The following is a 21,407-nucleotide window of genomic DNA, read 5'->3' as shown; positions in this document are numbered from 1 at the left end:
TCACTCACTCTCAGTGGATGACTGAACAGGACAGCCGATATGACCGAGACAAGAACAATCATGTGAGCCACGGTGGACTGTGTGCCAGTTATCAGAATCGAATGTTGTTGTATTCTCAACATTACTATAATTTTTATTATTGTATATATATGTATGTATGTAATTTTTTCATTTAATGTGTGAGCCCCCTTTTGTGGAACCTCGTTCCCTTGGTGCCCTAAGCCAGTGGTTCTCAACCTGTGGGGTGGGCCCCCCTTGGGGGGGCACAAAGTAACAAAACGGGGGTCGCAAAGATGGGAAAAAAGAAAACAAGAATCAAAAATATGAAAAAAACATCTGTTGAAACCAAAACAAATTAACTTAAACTACATTCTGATACTAGAACAATAAATATAGAGTTAGATAAATGTCGATTTATATATAATAGATAGTGTGGAAGATAGATGGCACTATAATGCACTAACCCCACACAGACAGACACTAGAGGCACAAGTCCAAAAAGCACATGTGAATTTATTTATATACAGTGTCCCTAACAGCCCAATCACACACTTTCCTTTCTTTACTTTACTTTCCTTTCTTTTTCTCTTTCTTTATCTCTCAGTTCTTTTCTTTTCTCCTCCACAGCAAGCTTTGTCCTCCTCCTCCCGACTCTGGCTCCCAGAGTGGTGACTGCTGGCTCCTTTTATAATGCCTCCGGAAGTGCTCCAGCTGCTCATTGACCTACTTCCGGCAGTACTTCCAGGTGTGGTGGAAAACCCACCCAAGAGGGCTCAGCAGCTGTTGCAGCACTCCCTGGCAGCACCCCCGGATCCCAACAGGGTTGTAGATAACTCCAACTCCCATGAAGCCCTGCGGGAGTCCGAGGCACCACTGTAGCCCAGGGAGGGTCTGCCATCTAGTGTTCCAGGGGAGCTACTGTTCTGATCACACTTGCTACCCCCCTGGTCTTCCCAGCATGGAGGCGTCCCGACCAGGCCAGGACCCCTGCCGCCACAATAGATAGATAGATAGATAGATAGATAGATAGATAGATAAAGTCACTATATAATAGATAGATATATCCATTCCCTGAATAATGACCAAACATTAACAAAGTCAATAACCAGTTCCTTGGTTTTGCTTCTGTTAAGTTACAGACAATTCTCTTTGCACCAAGAAACAAAGTTGTCCACCCGACTCCTATAATCTGTCTCAACCCCCTTATCAACACACCTCATAATATAGATAGATAGATAGATAGATAGATAGATAGATAGATAGATAGATAGATAGATAGCATGTCATTAACCCCAAGAGGAAAGTCACAAGCTCCCAACTCGTTTATTCTTTCTGCCATGGGGTTGGACCTCACTTGACTTTCATCTAAGCAGCACAAGTTTTCAATTTCCCCCCAAGAAAACATTATTCACGATTTTCCGCACCTGTATTCAGGGACTGTCTCTCACAGGATAAACCACCCTTTTGCATGCTTCCAATAGAGTAATCCCATATATTTTACAAGATTTATGTACATTTTTTATATCTTACAGTGTTTACTTTATGGCATGCTAAAGTCGCCATATTTAGGGTGTTAGGCTTTGTTGAGTTGTCTTTGCTTTGGAAAATAAAAGTCCAGGCACCATTAAGAACTGTTGCTTCTGTAACATGTAGTAAATGGAAGTGACAACTAAGACTCATACATTGTGTATCTTGCCCGCTAATAGTTTGCACCATTGACACTAACATGCAATAGCAGATGCCTTTGGGGTTGCAGATTCAAGTATAAAATAAGCATTTGTCCTTGCAAGACAGAAAATGGTGTTGGCAGGTGACAATCCCAAGGTTTCTGGGTAATGACCTAGAGGTGAAAATAATTGCAACACACCTGTTCATGCTATGAAATGCCATTACTAAAAGCAATCCAAAGAGAATTAACACTTGCATAATGTTCAGATATAATTGCTACAATGCACAACACTGGATTATTTATGGGTGAAAAATGAGAATGTCATTTTAGGGGAGTTTAGCATTGTTTATTTAAATCCAAGCAGCCCAATTCAAGGAAAAGTGACATGGATGATAAATGACTGCCTCTGCACTCTTTGTCTCATATCCAGTTTCCAGTCCAAGGCAATAAAATTTGGTTTCTCAAGTCCTGACTAACCTGGCCGAAGACAAATAATCTCATGTTGCAGCTATGGGTCATGTTTGCCATAGGGGACGTATTTTGCATTTAATAATTCACCAGAGTGCTGCAAACTCTATAAAAAGGAGCTTTTTTTGGGAATGTATGAGGAAACTGAAAGAAAATCTTTGTTTAATCACACCCTTTGCTGAACTTTAAGCTCCGATATCCAGCTGCTTCATTTCTCTGCTCTCGAAAACAATAGAAGGATATACTTACAAACTACATAATCAATGATATAAAATAATGGGAATGGTGGCATGTTCAGAATCTGGAAGGTGGCATGAAGATTCCAATTCTATATAATGCTTCCAAAACCTCAACTAGACTCATGTAAAGTACACAAAGTATAATACCTTGAATAAATCATGAGGAAAAACTGAAAGGAGCAAAGAGTACAGCAGGACCAAACAAACCCTCAGTACTTAAAGAGATGTTTTGATTGGGAAAGACGGAACGGTTACACTCTGCTGGTTAGGCATTTGGTACTACTGGGATAGACATCCACATTGAAAAGCCCTGCTTACCTAGAGCCATCCTCACAAGATTCCCAGTGTACCCTCCAATGATTGCTGGGAAGAAGTAACTCTACACCAAGGTCATTATTGATTTCTGAGTTCATCGTAGACAGTGAACCCCAAGACCAAGAACCTTATTCTTTCATTCACTACCCAAAGCACAAGAGGTGAAGACAGAGATGAAGAACATCTAGTAAATCAACTGAGGACTTAACCTCCACTTCAGCACCATTGTACGGTGTAACAGTCTCAGTTCAACCATCACAATGAGTGATTCATTCTCAGAATTACCTGAGACTGGCTTGGTCAGTGGACACAATGGTTAGTATCGCTGATTCATACCTCAGGAGTCCTTACTTATACTCCTGGGCTGGTCACTCTACCATGTGAAACTTGCACATTCTCCTAGTGTAAATGTAGGGGTTTGTTCAATCATTCCAGCTTCGATAAATGGTGACTCTAAATAGATCCAGTCTGAGTAAGGGCATGAGTGTGCCCTGCAATGGACTGGTAGCCTCAGCCTTGCTAGCAGGATATAGTTTTGCTCCAGCAACCCTGAACTGGACAAAGTAGGGTACAGATAATGTATGGAGGGATGGATAACCTCCATTCTCACTTGTGAGCATGTTCCTGAGGCCAGGAGTTGGATTCAAGGGATTGGGGGTTTGTGACTTTCTAATTAACCCTTTGGACACCCGAAAGCCTGAAAATTAAAATTGGGGGGGTGGTCCCTTAAAATAAACTTTAGAAAAAGATAAAAATGTATAAATATCAGATCCATGTAGCTATTAGTGCTTTTCTTAGTCTCTGTGATTTTGAGGAGTGCAGGAGTAGGTTGCAGAAGTTAATCTGAGATGTTCAGGGGAATACTGCTTTATCCTTGAAATGATGGGATTTTGCTTTCTCTGCCCTTAATTAAGTTAGAGCTGCTGTTCTGTTCTACAGTGGGTTGGCAAATTGGTACACAGCACACAATTACCTTACTCTGCATGATGAAATACTAATTGTAGTAAGGCACCCACAGCGTCTTAAGTGTGAATGCTTCTGTGCTGAGACACACATAGGTCTGAGGGGATGACTAGTTTTAAATAAATAAAGGCAGTGCACTCAGGCTCCTTGGGGTGCAGGTGCAGGTGCAGCATGCTCAAGCATGAAGAAAAAGCTCTGGAGGAAATTGGCTAGCTGCATTCACGGGTAGACGAGTGCCGGTTCAGTCATTTGTCTCATCAGCTCTCCGGAGTTCCGTGATTGTGGCAGCTGGTGTGAAGTGGAGACAGGCAGCTGGGGAAAGCGAGTCCCAGAAGAGGAGTGTGTGCCTGGCACTTGAGGGACACTGGTCTGCTCCTTGAGGTTGCTCAGCATTAGCAACAAAGTTCTCAGAGTGCGCTCCCGTATGAGGCCAGGGAACGGCGAATGAAAAAAACAGCCAGACTTATTGTGGCACTCCGCAGATGCCAAGGAACTGGGAGTGGGGAACTGGGCCTGTAAAGTGTTGACTGTGCATGCCAGTCAACAACATCTCCAATCACTGTGGAGGATGAGAGGAGAGGGGAGACATCATATTTAACACTAGAATTACCAGAGCCTATGAGAAAACTCGTAAATCCGGCCCACCTTAAATCCGTTCACACCTCTCCGTCAGCATATTTTGTCCTGTAAATGTACCAATTAAGACAAGCAGCAAGCAGCCTGCTATTCCATCACCCCACCGTCGCAGAACGTTCACATAGTTCTCCCAGCTCATGCCTTGTTTGATTATCTGGGAGTGAGGTGCTGGAGTTTTAGAGTGGAAATAATAGATCGTTATTTGGAACTTTTTCATATTTTAGTAATAAATGCTACAAAATGTAGGCATAAACTATAGAATGTGTGAAGCATGAAGCCCAAAGACAAAAGACGCTGATGGAGAGGTGTGAATGGATTTAAGGTGAGCACATGATTGTTTTAACCTCCACATGATAACACCTGTTTTTATTGGAATGGTGTATTTTTTGAATAACTTTGTTTTAGGCACTTTGGATTTGTTAATAAAAGCAGAAAGTACATTTACACCTACTGTTACGTGGTCTCATTGCCTTGACCCATCTCAGTTCATGACTATTGACCGTCATGAATTCAAGAGGGCAGCTACAGTCTCATGCACATTGGTGTATAATGCAATTCATCTGCTTAATATATACATATTCAAAGTGATGGTATTTATATAATTAATTTATTGTATACTTCACAGCACCAGAGAAAAATCTCAGTATTCAGCCAACAATAAAGCACTTAATGGGACCCTCAAGTACCGTGAAGTATTTCACACATTGCCCCGAAGTACTTAAATTCCTCCACTAACGGAAGCTGATTATCTCCTTTACCCCTAGTATGTGTGGTGTACGGCCGGGTCCCTTGCTTGGCTAGGACACCTCCACACTGGAAGGACCAGGGGAGGGAGCATATACAGATGCAGCATTTCCACCACAGCCAGAAGTGTAGCTTTGTGTAGCTTCAGGTGCTTTGTAAAAGGAGCAGCAGCCACTACTCTAGGAGTCAGAGTCAGGTGGGAGTAGATGAAGCTTGTCCACGAGAGAGAGAAAGAAGAATTGTATTCTGCTGTGACTGTGTTGTGCTTGTGGGAAATGGGGGAGGGCATTTCAAACAATACCAATAAAACAATACAATAAAAAATGAGTGTGCCTTGAACTTGTGTCCCACGCCTGGCTGTGTCGGATTTGGGTTGCAGTGTGCCCGCTGGTGGCCCACATATGAAGACCATGACAGCAGATTTTGAAAGTGCTGTAAATCATCCCAAATGTTTCACACTCCCTTCTGAACACTGAGATTAAAGGACACCAAAAGTCAAGATGTTCTGTGAAAAACAGAGATACAACTCTCAAGTTCACAAACTAGAAAATCTCATCTCCTATCATCAGTGCCAGTGCTAGATTATTTTGTGTCCTAGGCCAAACTTCTTAGTGCGCCAACTGACTGAATGGTAGCTCACCTGTGTGGCTGGGTACCCCCCATCCCATTATAATCTACGGCCTAGGTGAATGTCTAATTCACCTTAATAGTGGTGCTGGCCCTGCCTACCATTGACTTGGCATTCAAGAAATCCCTCTGCAAGTTTGACAATGTTATTTGACTTGATAGAATCTTTTAGCTGCGGTGGGCTGGCACCCTGCCCGAGATTTGTTTCCTGCCTTGCGCCTTGTGTTAGCGTTGATTGGCTTCAGCAGACCCCCGTGACCCTGTGTTAGGATATAGCTGGTTGGATAATGGATGGATGGATGGATGGATAGAATCTTTTAAATTTGGTTGAAAGACTAGCACTACGTTGAGCACTTATTGATTGATCACTGATGAGAAAATGTATTTCATGAACCCATCAGTAGCTAATGTACTGTATTATCAGCCATACTTAAGTTGTCAAAGAATTTGAAACTTACTGAACAATTCATTTAAGAGAAAGAAGTCATTTTCATCAGACTCACAGTAGAATGCATTTGTTAAAGAATCCTGTTGTTGCCATCAGTTAGCCTAAGCAGCTTAGCAGAACATGACTTCAGTATTTTATGGACATCTGATTCACTTAATCCCTGAAAGTCTTTGCATTTACTAATCATGGCTGAGTACTTATACATAGTGACTTAATGCTGCACATCAGGCCACATTATAATTCATTCCATCTGAGGGGTTGTCTGAAGCACTCCCTGGTCGAGACCATACACAGTGTACTGTTAGACAACCTTTTATGCATATTTGTCTGGCAAGTCTGGGGATTTCAAACACAAGGAATCCATTTCTGCCATTATTTTCACGTTTTGTTTTAAATTTATTAGTTGTTATTAAGGTTATGGTTTTCTTTATATACGTTTCCCTGTTTGACAGACAACGTGAAGGGGATCATTGTAATGATGACGTGGTGGATGTTACTCTATAACAGGGGTGCCCAATGCGTCGATCGTGATCAACCGGTAGATCAGAAAGGAAGCGCAGGTAGATCGCGTTGCATTCAAAAAAAATTTTTTTTTAAATGTTAGTCTATCATATATCCTCCTTATGGCATTTGCCACTTATTGACTTACAGGGCAGCCAGTCTGAGATCTCTTTTCTTCTGACACACTGGTCATCCCGCATCCCCCATCACAATCAAACGCGCAAGCTACTGCAAAACTCCGGCTGTGATCTAGTTAGCCTTCCAATTTATATTGACTAAAGAAGGGATTTAAACAAAATTGTTGTTTATGGGCTGGATGTGGAATTGGAAGAGGATTTTTTTTTCTCACAATGTCACAATGGAAGTGCGTTTGTCTGATCTGTCAATCTATCATTGCTATTCGAAAGAAGAAAAATGTGGAAAGGCACTGTCGAACTGTTCATATAAACTACGAAACTGATTTCCTTCTGAAAAGCGATCTGAGAAAGAGAAAGGAGAGGGAACTAAAATCGCAGTTAATCAGACAGCCGTCATTTTTCACTTGACTGAATTCAAAAGCAAAGGCAGACACACTGAAGCATCGTTCCAGGTGAGCCACCCAATCATTAAGCATAAGAAGTCCTTCCAAGAAGGAGAGATGATAAAAAAGAGGCCTTCGTTGAGACAGATGGCTAGGGAGAAATTCCTGTTGAGATTTCAAAACCCCTGGCTAGAGAAAAAGGAGTTTCTCCTTGTCATTAAACATGCAGAATACAAGCAACTTAATAACGATCAATGGCCACTAGACTTGGCATTTTTTTTCCGATCTGACCAACATGTTGAATGAGCTTAATTTACACCTGCAAGGAAAAGAGAATTCCATGGTCAATATGATTAGCTCAGTTAATGCTTTCAAATGAAAAATGCAACATCTGTCCTCAAAGCTGCAGCGCCTTGATTTGGGGAACATTCAAAACCTCGCGTCAGAGCTGGAGACGCAATGGAAGGCGTGTGTGCTTGACAGCATACGTTACACAGAGCAGATTGAAAATTGTCTGTCACGATTCAAGTAACTATTCAAGTGCTGCCCAATGTAGCGGAGTAAGAGTAGCGTCTCTTCTTCACAAATGTGCTCAAGTAAAAGTAAAAAGTATGGTGCAGTAAAACTACTCTTAAATGTAATGGAGTAAATGTAACTTGTTACTACCCACCTCTGATACTCAGTATATCTATACTAATAAAAGGCAAAGCCCTCACTCACTCACTCACTCACTCACTCACTAATTCTCCAACTTCCCATGTAGGTAGAAGGCTGAAATTTGGCAGGCTCATTCCTTACAGCTTACTTACAAAAGTTGGGCAGGTTTCATTTCGAAATTCTACATGTAACGGTCATAACGGTTGACAACATCCGCCTATTTGAACTTTCTTATTTATGGCCCCATCTTCACGAAATTTGGTAGGTGGCTTCCCTGCGCTAATCGAAACCGATGTACGTACTTATTTCAATGGTATGACGCCACTGTTGGCTGCCATATTGAAGTTTCCAACGTCACTAATTCTCCAACTTCCCGTGTAGGTAGAAGGCTCAAATTTGGCAGGCTCATTCCTTACAGCTTACTTACAAAAGTTAAGCAGGTTTCATTTCGAAATTCTATGCGTAACGGTCATAATGGTCGACAACGAAACCAATGCACGTACTTATTTCTGTGCTTTGACGCCACTGTCAGCCGCCATATTGAACTTTCCAATGGTCTTTGTTACTTATGGGCCCATCTTCAAGAAATTTGGTATGTGGGTTCCCAACGCTAACTGAATCCTACTTACGTACATATATACATCCATAGCCTGCAGCTCGGTCACCATGTGAGGCAGCGTTGGGTCCCCCATTCCAATGCCTCCCACGTTGTTGGCTGCCTGCCTGCCTATATAAGGCCATCTGTCGCTCTAGTCTCTACATTCTCTTCCTTGCTTCGCCACGGGATTCACGTCTCCCTGCTGATAAATACAGCCTTTTTATTTAATCCACGGCTTCTGCGCTGTTTTATTGTTCATTTATTACGATTATAGTTATTGTGTAGGTATTTTAGATTTGCTTTACATTGTTCAGGTACCCATTTCCTTTATCATTCCAACCGTACCCCCATTAACATGCCTATCAAGGTGATCACCATCGATCAAAGAACTGTCACTTACCGAGTGGTTTCCATGCCCGGAGATGGCACCTACCTTTTCCATTCTCTTTGTTACATATTGCACAGGCATATCAGGCTCACTCTTGATATCCGGAGGAACATTGTGTCTTATGTGTTGAATGACTGAGACAGGTTCAAGGTGTGGACTGATGACGGTACAGGAGATAATTAGACTACACAGGAGCACTAGAAGAGTGAAATGCTTAAGCCCTTCACCTATGGTTCTGCATGTGAGTTGATGGCTGCCGCTGAATTGTTCGGTTGTCGCTTTCAAGTGTACCGAAAAGGCCAAATATTTTACACCTTTGGACAACTGCCAATGCCTCTTAAACATCTTAGACTCACAGGTGACGATTTCAGTAGTGGACACTTTGATGTTTATGGATGTTTAAACTCTCAAAAGCTGGATGTGAAGTTATCGATGAAACCGGTTGTGTGCTTACAACGCTTGACAGATGCCGAATGTCTCTTCAACACAACAAGTCCTACAAATACTGTCGTCATTGAAACAAACTATGAAACTCAAACCGATTGTGACAGCAGCAATCCAAGCTGTGAGATTTGAAACAAGATTACTGTTCACATGGCCAACTGTACGTTACATGCACAAGAGTAAGCTCAGCGCACAGCTTGGTCATATTACAACCGGAGGGCCGAACTCACAATGTGGTATACAAAGAGATCCTTAACAAATAATCATTGGTATATTTACCCTCAGTTTAAAAAGGTTCCATTTCTGGAATTTCAGAATTTCCATGGCTTCTTCAGCATCATTTTAAAGTTTCTTTATCATGCCTGCTTTTATTTGTTACCCTGGATCCACTGGACACCAGATTGGTAACCCTTCAAAGCGCCCTCAGAGTATTTTCAATCTTTCTCAGTACTTCTAATCTTTTAAGTGACACTCGTACTTCCCACACAAATGAATCCCTTTCTCCGTAGGTCCGCATCTTGCCCCCAGTCCATCCTACAGTACCACTACTGTGTCTCAAATGACACACTTAAATGACACTCAGACCTCAGCCTTTAAAGTATTTGATTTGTTTTCTTGGTTTTTTTTTTCCTCTTAATCTCTTCTCTTGCCTTTACATCAAATGTATTCTTGCAATGCACTATGCGTAGGATTTTGCTGAAATGCTCATTTAAAGGTTTCCACCAATGCAGTGTTTGTCTCAACATCTGAAAAGCATTTTGAGAAATTCCTTGAAGTATTTTATTACACTTGTCCAGTACCGTGCATGCTTAGGTTTGGCATAAAATCATGACAAAGCTGACGACTTTAGATTTAATGATTAATCAGCAAAACCCAACACTTTAAAATTCACTAACTGTTAGTCGTTTTTTATTGAGACATCATTATATTGCATTTCCAATTTTTTTCTTCTTTTTTTTCCGCTGGCTGAACATCTGTCGAGATTTATCTCATTTTCCAGCAGGCAAATCTGGTCAACATCTGTCTGGCACCATTCCCTGGCTCAGTTCATCATTGGCAGCTATGAATTAATAAAGTGTTGTCATTAGACATGTTTTTAATTCTGTCATTTCAGTGAGCAGTCAAATTAGACAAACAACTGTATTTTGACGGATAACATCAGAATGCATAAGGTAATAAAAAATCTCGATGTAAAGGTACATTGCACTTACCTTTGGTGATAAGAACATATTGCACAATTGATTCCACATGCAGGTCATCTAAAAGTATTTGTTGAAACTTGCGAAAAACAAAGAAAAATTCTATTTTTGTAGTCGGGTTCTCAGCAAAGTATTACAGTTGTTTAAATTGTGAAAAGAAAGGGGCAGCATGGTGGCACAGTAGTAAGTGCTGTTGCCCCACATCTTCACAAACCTACCCTTAATTCCCAGCTCTGTGACTATCTGTGTGGAGTTTGCATGCTCTCCTGGTGTCATTGTGGGTTTTCCTTCCACTTCTAAAGGACACGCATGTTTGTTTAATTGGAGACTTTAAATCCAACCTGGAGGAGTGAGTGTGGTGTGCCCGGTGGTGCCATGATTGAGTGCAGCGTCCATATTCCAGAACTGAGAGATTGATGAAAAATGATGACCAAGAAATCATGTGATTGTGTCTGTGACACTATGATATAAACTAATACAGATTAGTTATAATAATGCAACTGTAGGTGATATGATTTAGAAAGAGACCACCTTATGAAAAGCCATCATAGTAAAGTTTATAATGACAATTGTAATATTATTTGGTGCATATTCTTTTCCTGGGTGGCGCAGTGGTAGCGCTGCTGCCTCGCAGTTAGGAGACATGGGTTCGCTTCCTGGGTCCTCCCTGCGTGGAGTTTGCAGGTTCTCCCCGTGTCTGCGTGGGTTTCCTCCCACAGTCCAAAGACATGCAGGTTAGGTGGATTGGCGATTCTAAATTGGCCCTGGTGTGTGTGTCCTGTGGTGGGTTGGCACCCTGCCCAGGATTGGTTCCTGCCTTGTGCCCTAAAGTTATATATAATTGGCTTTCCCTTCATCACAATACAATAAATGCACGTTTGAGTCTGCAAGTGTTCAGTTAAGAAGGAGCCTGAATATTTCATAATAATAGTAACAATAATTAATTACATTTCCATAGCACTTTTCTCACTCTTCAATTTGCTTTACATAGAGAATGGGGAACCACTTCAACCACCACCAATGTGTAGCACCCACATGGATGATGGGAACGTTAGCCGTTGTTGCTCCAGTACACTCACCACATATTTGGTGGTGAAGAGGTGAATGAGAGACAGGGGATGATTAGAGGGCCAGAACTGATGAGGCCACCATCTGCAATTTAGCCAGGACATTGGGATACAACCTACTCTTTTTTAAAGATACCCAGGGATCTTTAATGATAGATAGATAGATAGATAGATAGATAGATAGATAGATAGATAGATAGATAGATAGATAGATAGATAGATACTTTATTAATCCCAAGGGGAAATTCACATAATCCAGCAGCAGCATACTGATACAAAGAAACAATATTAAATTAAATAGTAATAAAAATGAAAAGAATTAAAATAAAATTAATGTACGCATTTACTCCCCCGGGTGGAATTGAAGAGTCGCATAGTGTGGGGGAGGAACGATCTCCTCAGTCTGTCAGTGGAACAGGACGGTGACAAAAATCTGTCACTGAAGCTGCTCCTCTGCCTGGAGATGACACTGTTAAGTGGATGCAGTGGATTCTTCATGATTGACAGGAGTTTGCTTAGTGCCCGTCGCTCTGCCACAGAAAGTCACCTTGGTGTTACATCTCATCCGAAGTATGGCAGCAATTTTTCCAGCATAGTGTCCCATAGTATTGGGATCCATACACACACCCCAGGGTTAGCGCCCCCTGCTGGCCACACCAACAACTCTTCCAGCAGCAACCCAAGCTTTTCTTAGATGGTCTCCCATCCAAGTACCGGCCAGGCCTGAACATGCTGAGCTTCAGGTGGATGACTGTTCTGAAGCGCAGGAGGTATGGCTGATGACTATTTCTATAATGACTATTTGCATAATTAATAGAGAAATTTGTGGCACTGCCACATAAGGTCATTTCTGGTTTGTTCTCTGTCTCTCTGGGTCATCCTCAATGTAAATCCTACCTCCACCCAAGCACAAAATTAAAAATGGAAGGAATAAACCAGGCATGTTGGGCAGACATCAATAGTAGGGGACCTATGTGAGGTACGGTCAGTTGCAGTGATTCCTGGGAGGTTGCCATGGTAAGGGATGCCAATCTACAGTTAAAAAGGTACGTGAAAAGGCAGGAAAGAAAGAATGACATTGAACATGAGCTTTGTGGTGGAGGATACAGGTGTGGACTATCCAAGGCTGCCTCTTTGACTTAGAGGTCAAAGCCCTTTCTAGTTTGGAGGTGGCCATCCTGAAGAGTTTCCCGACACAGTTGTTCTTGAGCCGACGTACTAAAGAAAGAAACAGATGGGGCTGTTAAGAGGATCAAGAGTGGGTGAGCTGTAAACAGTCTTTTTTGTTCTGGGTTAGTGCTTCTGGAGACAAAGAAAAAAAAGACTATTTTCATTTACTGTAAGAGTGGACAGAACTGCGTGGATATTGTGTGTTGTCAAAGATTTCTTCCTTACCTGTTAGTTGTATACTCTATGTGTTTTTGCACAGTTACAGATCCAATTGTTGCCATTTATTTTTTGCGATTTGTATATAATTGATTTAATACATTTGTTCTCCACTTTGTCTGTTGTGTTGGGTGATCTTCTTTGTGTTAATTTAATCATCTTATTTAATCAGTCATTATCAAAGGAAGTAGTGCATAGTCGATTGACTTATTATCCAAATCAAATACATCACCAAAAACATGGTGACTTATAGCTACTGTATATCTTCCAGGATAGGGCGAAGCTCTGTAACGTAAAGCTGGATGTTTTTCTGAATTACAAATTAGGCTCTGCTTACTGTAGAAGCCCCTCTAGAGAAGAAGAGTAAATGTTCTCCTTAGAGGAGACTTTACATACAGTATGACATAGTAATGGGCAAGTACTGTAGCTTAATGAATCAGTCACTAGGTGCCTTTCTGGTTTTCAGTCATTCTTTTGTGTATTTTCAGCAAAGGCCTTCTCTTTCCAATACAGGGTCACAGGGTTGGCGTAAAATGAGGCACAAAGCATTCTGGATTTGATGGTGCAAGACAGACTCACTAGCACCTGCCAATTAAGAGTCAACATTCAACCAATCCTGCACAGCTTTGATATGAACGGAGGATACCAGGATGCCTGAAGAAACTCATTTAGACGAGAGGAGGCCATGAAAGAGGAGACCATGCATGCTGCGTCCAGAGTTGGATCTCTGAGTCGCTCTGGAGCTGTGAGGCAGCTATACTACTCACTGCACCACTGTGCTTCCCCATTAGTGTACTAATATTTATTATTTACTTAGCAGTTTACTTCTGTAAACATCTAGACTGACTTTCAGAAATGGAACCACCTGATCCTCATATCAGTCATTCATGTGGCTGCAAAAAGCATGTAGAGATGGTAAAGAGGTTTAGCTGTTGTTCTGCCAAATGTTACAATAAGGAAGACTTGTGAACCAAAAAATTTGGACCACGACCTCAGTGTTGGTTCCGGACATGGTGGCTGCCCTCCTGAAATTTTCATACATTCCACTCTCTAGAGCAGGGGTCTCTAACACATCGCTTGAGAACTACCCTTTCCAAGTAGCTCACCAAAGGGTTAATGAATCGTACATAAATTTGAAAACTTGATTAGTCAAATTAGGGGTAGCCGATCTTTCCAAAAAATCATTTCACGATCCTTTTAACACGAAATCACGATCCATACTCTGAATTGCAATCTAACTTTTCAATGTGGCATACACTTAAGAGAATATCCGGACTCAAACTCATCAAGACCTAAGTAACACTTTATTTTAAACTAGTAGACGCCCGTAGCATTCGGCGGTGTAAGAATAGGAACGGAAAACCGTGATAAAGGAATTCAGAAATCAAGAAAAAAGAAATACTTCTTCAAAGACGTAGTTATGAATATGTGTTTTGCTGGAGACGACAGATAATGTCAAAAGATCTAATCTCAGAAAGAGCTTGAATTTCAGCTTCACCACCATAAACTCCAGATGTTGTCATGTGTTGATAGTACTTGTGACTGGCTGTGATAACTCGACTTGTGTTGGAAAGAATAACAGGAAGAATGTCTCCAAATCTGTCCCAATGTAATGCAACGAAATCTACTGCCCTATGTCGTAGTGAGAGTGCATTGCCTTCGTCAACCAAAAACCCACTGATAGGAACAGGCAGTTACCGGGTCCCGGAATACAGGTGACGTTGTACAAAAACCCGTCGACAGAGAAGATACTGTCATTCATTTTATAACAAAGGCTAAGGATACAACCATCGCAGTATAACGAAAATAGCACGGAGCGAAAAACCAATGGCATTGGTCGAGAGAGTACCTTACTGTAGCAGGCTATTGTAAAGACTCCCAGACGCAGACATGGCTGAAGTAAAAGGTCATTCGGTCAGGCTAGATATCGGGTGGGGACGTGACACCAATGGGGTCATGAGAGAGGAGCGGGGAACGTGGTAGTCTGAAGGAGGAATAGAGGAAAAGCGGCGTAGGTATGTATGGGAGGCTGCAGGCAGCGTGGGGAAGGGTTTGGAAGAGGACGAATAGGAATCGAGAAATGCTGTGTGGGCTGTGTGTGGGCGGGACCGGGTGTGAAGAGGAAGCAGGACGAACCAGAAGCGAAATATATATGAGATACCAAACAAAGTTGAATTCAATCATTCTCTCGTTCACTTGCTTGTTGAGGAACATGCCCCGAAGCTGGCGAGTGAGTGAGGAAGACCCCTCCCCTTGACCTGCTAACATTTTCTCAGATTTGTGCTGATACATAGCGAAATGAGAGAAATCGCTAAATCAACTGGAATGTTCAAGCAAATTATATAAAAAAAACCTGATCTAAATCCGTTAAGTAGTTCTCTCGTGAAAAACGGACAGACAGACAGACAGACAGACAGACAGAGAGATATTGGATTTTCTATATTATATATTATATATTAGTCAACCTTCAAAATAATGTGCAATTAAAGTCTCAACAGCATTCTCAGCATTTCTGGGGCTTAGTAGAGCCAGATAACTAGAAGAATCTTCACCAAGCAGCTCTGAAAATGTCTGCTTTGTTTGGGTCTCCATACCTCTGTGAGTCTGACATGAATGTCATGAAATCCAAGTTCAGAACAAGACTGATAGATGAACATTTAAATGATTCCAGAAGAGTTCAACCGAAGTGGCTACACTCCACCATATAAAATGACAAATAAATACATCATATCTGTGTATTTGTAATTGCATTGTTTTATTTTGACAGCATTCATGTTTTAATTCAGTAGTGTGAGATACACTAGAAAATGCATACAGACATACAAATGCACTTGCAGGTGAACTAAATATTTTTTTATGATGGTTTAATGTAAATTGTGAGTTGTGGACACCAACATTTTGTAAATGTTCAGGCAAAACAAGCGTATTCAGTTTGTTTGGGTTGAAATAAGCTATGAGAATAAACGTTAGAAAACATGAGGAGCTCTCAGCCATTTTCACTTTGTAAAAGTAGCTCTCATGGGAAAAAAGGTTGGAGACCCCTGATCTAAAGTTTACAGAAAATGGGATGAAAAATAAAAAAACACCCTGTGAGCAGCAGTTCTGTGGTCAAAGGTGGTAGGGGACAATAGTCTGACACTTTCAAGCTAACAGAAAGGCCATAAATATCACTGGTTCCTCACCAAAATCCTCCCTTGCAAAAAAATCAGTGTGCTTTATAGATTTAGGTGTGCTGAACTCTTTTCTGAAAATGTTTCCACAAGATACTATATATGATTCAGTGGGAAAATGCTCTTATAACTTGATTTCTTAAAAATGTTACGTGCGTTTTATGGCACCATTGAAAGTATATTTGAGCAAAAAACAAAATGGCAGTCTTCCTTGTTCTTAATGTTAGTTGAGGTGGAAACAACCCTATCCAGTGACCTGAGACAAAGACTGGACTCCTTTGGTACTGCGTCTCTCTGGAAAATCCTTGGGTCCCGCTGGTTTGACTTTGTGTTGCTCATGGAGTCCTGAGTGAGGGACATTACCTGCATTGTGAGGGAGCGTCAGTTACAGCACTACGGCCATGTGGCGCATTTTCCAGAGGGTGATCCGGCTCATAAGATCCTCTTTGTTGGTGACCAGAGTGGCTGGACCAGACCAAGGTGTCGCCCACGTAACACCACATAGAGGGTCATTTCCGGAGGGTAGGACTGGACCGTGTGTCTGCCTGGGGGGTTGCCAGTCAGGATCCCGAGCTGTTTCTATGTGTAGTGGGTGTGGCAACGCACTGTACCAGTGTATGCTCGCCAACTTGACTTGAACTTGACTTCACAACAGCCATGGATTAAAATTTTGAAAGTTTGAAGAGTCCCTTTAAATTGTTCAGATGATAGAAGCTTGTTTACTGAAATATGTAAGGCTAGGTTGATCCATCGATCGTCTTGACCTGGTAACAGATAAGCAAACAGTAAAAAAAAAATCACATTCTTCCTTTAGTGAAAAAAATAAAAAGCCCGTGCCACAATTGCCTTGGGAATACAAAGCAAAACACTCCAAGGACCTTGTTGAGGAACTTCTCTCTTCCCATCTAGCACTTGGGTGCAACAGTTCTCTAAAAATCCATTTTCCTACACTCTTATTTGGATTTTATCTCCTTGAACATGGGAGCGATCTCTAAAGAATATGGGGGGAGAATCCACCAGGATATCGCTCAAATGGAGAGACGTTTTAGTAGAAAATGGAGGGAGTCTCTGTTAGCAGGCTGTGGAACACCTTCAGAGGATTAGAAGAGGAAAAAAACTACAAAGTTCCTACTTTTTGTAAGGATTAATTATATTTAAAACAATCACTTGTATAATTTATCACTATTGAGACAAAATGTTAATTGTAAAAATGTACATTACACGTTTTGTCTAAAATAGTGTTTTTGTTTTCATTTTAATCCATAATTTCTAAAAAACTGGATGTGATTGAATGTACTTTTGTTGCCAACTTTGAATTCACCACCTTCCATCTCCAAATGAAAATCCAAATTAGATGTTTCATATTGAAAGAATATGAAATACTGAAATAAAAAACCAAGAAGAAAACTGAGGCTATGCCATTACAATGTGCCAAGGACATTGAGATACCATGGAGCAACAGTCAAATATACCGACCTTTTAAACAATCACTTGACATTAACATAAAATAACCACACATACTTGATCCAAACTATTGCATATATTAAATAGTGTGCCTAATTTATAAATATTAGCAAAAATGCTCCAATTAAATCAAAAATATATAGCTAGCTTGAGAACCATCAGCATTCACATAGCGCCCATAGTCTCACAGCACACTTCACCTCAAACTGGTTCCATTAACATTCCGCTTACTTCCACATTAATTCCAACTCTTAATCCGACAGAGTACCTTTGGAATGAGGTGAAACTGAAGGTTTGTAGCATAAAACACATGCTCAGGAAATCTGCATGATGTTATTAAGTCAGCACGGAACCAACATCTTTAAAGAATGTTTCCAGGGCCTTGTTGAATAAATGCCTTGAACAATTCTGAGTATTTGGGAAGCAAGAGCTGGGTACCAGAAAGGTGGATCTAACAAAGTGGCCATTATTTGCATATAAAACAGTGGCACAATGAAAGCACGCAGGACAAATGAGTGTCGACAGAAGAGCACAGTGTCAAATGCATGTGTAAAAATGGGCATTACATTAACTTTAGGGGTTGGTTTTATCTACTGGAATTATATATATATATTTTAATAATATACATTGACATGTAATTTTTATCTAAAGCGACTTACAAAAGAGGTAACCTAATGGAGTAACATTAGGCAAGGGCCTGTTTGTTCAGCAATTGTAGTAGGACAGGTAACAAAATTTGATTGCCACATATATTTTCCACATATTGCCAATATAAGTGAAATGTGTCTGTTGCATAACAAAACATTGAATATGATGAGAAGCAGAATACACATAACCCAATTCCATGTAAATAAAAGAAGACCTTTACTCTGCAACCCTTCCCTACAAGTCTAAAAGAGGCACCCATCCATATGCTGGTATTAACTGTTGCAGGCAGTGATTAAGATGGATGTGTTTTGATTTGGACACAGGGATGGACAGTATGGTCAAAAATTCATAAAATATTTAAAAGGTTTTGAAAGATACTGGCATAATTTGTACACTTTTCAAACTGAAACTTATCTTTTAACTAATAATACATGTATTACTGCGGTGGGTTGGCACCCTGCCCGGGGTTTGTTTCCTGCCTTGTGCCCTGTGTTGGCTGGGACTGGCTCCAGCAGACCCCCATGACCCTGTCGTTAGGATATAAAGGGTTGGATAATGGATGGATGGAATATATGTATTAATAATTAATTTTGCATGCAGGTCCACCTATTTATATGTCATAAATTTAGAATTCTTGAATCTACTTAAAACAGTTCTGTGTTACAGCGATCAAAACAGAAGTCAGTTCAGGCCTGTTATGATGTTTTATTTTTTCATTTTCATTTTTTTCTGCTGTGTCAGGTGCTTGTTTCTGGATTTTTTTTATCATATTGAGTTCTTTCCCACTCTGAATTCAGTGTCATTTTTCGTGTTGTTGATTTTTGTTAGTTTTATTTCTCCTTGTTTACGTGATGCCGCTTTGGTTCCTGTCACGTGACTGTGATAATCCGATATAAATATGACAGCAATCACACTCTTCTTCATCCCTGTATAAGTAAAATTTTATTGGTGAAAGACATTCTCCTTGGTTAGTTTAACTTCTATACAGGTAGTGAGGTTTTGTTTCTGGTTTCTGACTTTGATTTCATTATAAGACTTCCTTTTGGTTCTGCCCCAATAAACTTTGACATTATGATTGTTGGTTTTGAGTCTGTGTATTCCTGACTAAGATCTGGTCCTGTCCTGTCAACTTATCTCCTTGTTTCTCACCTTTCCTCTCACAATAATCCTTGGGTGTTTGCATGTACCCCTAACAAGGACAGGGTATCGGTTCATTTCAAGGGCCACTCACACACACACACACATACACACACAAATATGCATTTTCACATTCCCAATGGGAAACTTTAGAATCACAAATCAACTTAAGATTAAGTCTGTAACCCAAGAAAATGTAACAGATCTCATATTCATCGGTTAAAGATCTAGTGAGTGCCCCGAATAGGATGTTGCTAGTGAGTAAAATCTTGATTTGTCAAGCCAAGACACTAGGGCATAATTCTGAAGGGAAAGGGAAGTCAGTAAAATACAGATGATCACTGATGGCACTGGTAGGGACAGAAACATCGAGGTGCAGGCTCCACAGGTTGTCAGGAGCTGGGCTTATATCGCCACCCTCCAGCTTGCAGAAAAGACTGCAGAAAAGGAACAAAGCATAAGCATAGTTTGGGGTGCCTACATCTTTAAAGATGAGGACGGCAGATTTGCATTGTGACCAAAGGACTGCAGCAATGATTTATGACTGGCACTACCGACACTACCGAAATAAACAAAATGCACAAATGTGAAAATGAAGCATACACTTCTGAAATGGAGCCTGAGGATGGAGTATCTGGGGCTTCCCTACTTAAAAATGCCCAAATGAGAAGTTGCCTCTCAAATCTAGTCTCAGCTTTAACTGAGATCAAGGACCCCAAAATCGACCTTTGCCTGAAACAATTAAACCCCAAAAGGGTTTAAGCCCAGATCCAAAACAGCCCTTAGCAATCCATAACCAAACTTCAAATACGATTAAGAAAGGAAGAAGAGAGGAAACCTGAAACATCTGGTCCAATAATCAAACGAACCTTCTTGAAAATGTTGATGATTTATTACAAAATATACTGTATATCTGTCTATTATAATAAAAAAATCCTGGGAAGAGACGTGACTTTCTTAGAGAGATACTTTCACGACCCATGAGGCAAGACTTTGTGCCAAGAGATTTAACCACACCTGGGGCCAGAAATAAAAGTCAAAGAGTAGATGACAAAGTAGAATGTCATAAAGAATTCAAAAATGTTGGCGCGATACACGTGCAGAGCAGGTTAAAAATAATGAAGGTACTAAAATTCGAAAGTCTCAAAAAAATGATAGTAAAGATCGCATTAGTGCAAACAAATGGAAATTGTTACTCGTTGAAATAACGGAACAGCGAAAAAGATCGAATTTATTATTTGGATTAAAACTTTAAGTATGAGACTTGTAGATCATCTAATTCATGTTGCCATCACGGAAAAGTAGTGTTTCCTCTCAATGAAGAGGCATATCCGCGAGAAATAAAAGATTTGTTGCTTGGTGAAAGTGAAATCCACATATGCGAGCGGCAGAGACACAAAGTGGCTGGCAAGTAGCGCAGGCCGGTTTAGCGAGCGAAGAGTGTCCTGAACTGTACATTGGAGAGACCAAACAGCCCCTACACAGGAGGATGGCTAGCTATAACCTGTCTTCAATTTATCATGCTGCCCTTTCATCCATCCCCAGGAAAATCAGGCCCAATTCACACCTCCAGCAGGTGGACCACTAGAACATTAGAACATTAGAACACTCTAGACAAGAACAGGCCATTCAGCCCAATAAAGCTTGCCAGTCCTATCCACTTATTTTTTCCAAAAAAACATCGTCGAGTTTTGAAAGTTCCCAACGTCTTACTGTCTACCACACTACTTGGTATTTTATTCCAAGTGTCTATCGTTCTTTGTGTAAAGAAAAACTTCCTAATGTTTGTGCGAAATTTGCCCTTAACAAGTTTCCAGCTGTGTCCCCCTGTTCTTGATGAAATCAGTTTTAAAATAACAGTCTCAATCCACTGGACTAATTCCCTTCATAGTTTTAAACACTTCACTCAGGTCTCCTCTTAATCTTCTTTTGCTTAAACTGAAAAGGCTTAGCTCTTTTAATCTTTCCTCATAATTCAACCCCTGTAGCCCTGGAATCTGCCTAGTCGCTCTTCTCTGGACCTTTTCTAGTGCTGCTATGTCTTTTTTGTAGCCTGGAGACCAAAACTGCCCCCAGTACTCAAGATGAGGCCTCACCAGTGTGTTATAAAGACTGAGCA

The sequence above is a fragment of the Polypterus senegalus genome, chromosome 18, assembly GCF_016835505.1.
Source record: "Polypterus senegalus isolate Bchr_013 chromosome 18, ASM1683550v1, whole genome shotgun sequence".
Taxonomy (NCBI): Eukaryota; Metazoa; Chordata; class Cladistia; order Polypteriformes; family Polypteridae; genus Polypterus; species Polypterus senegalus.
This window is presented reverse-complemented; position numbering follows the sequence as displayed.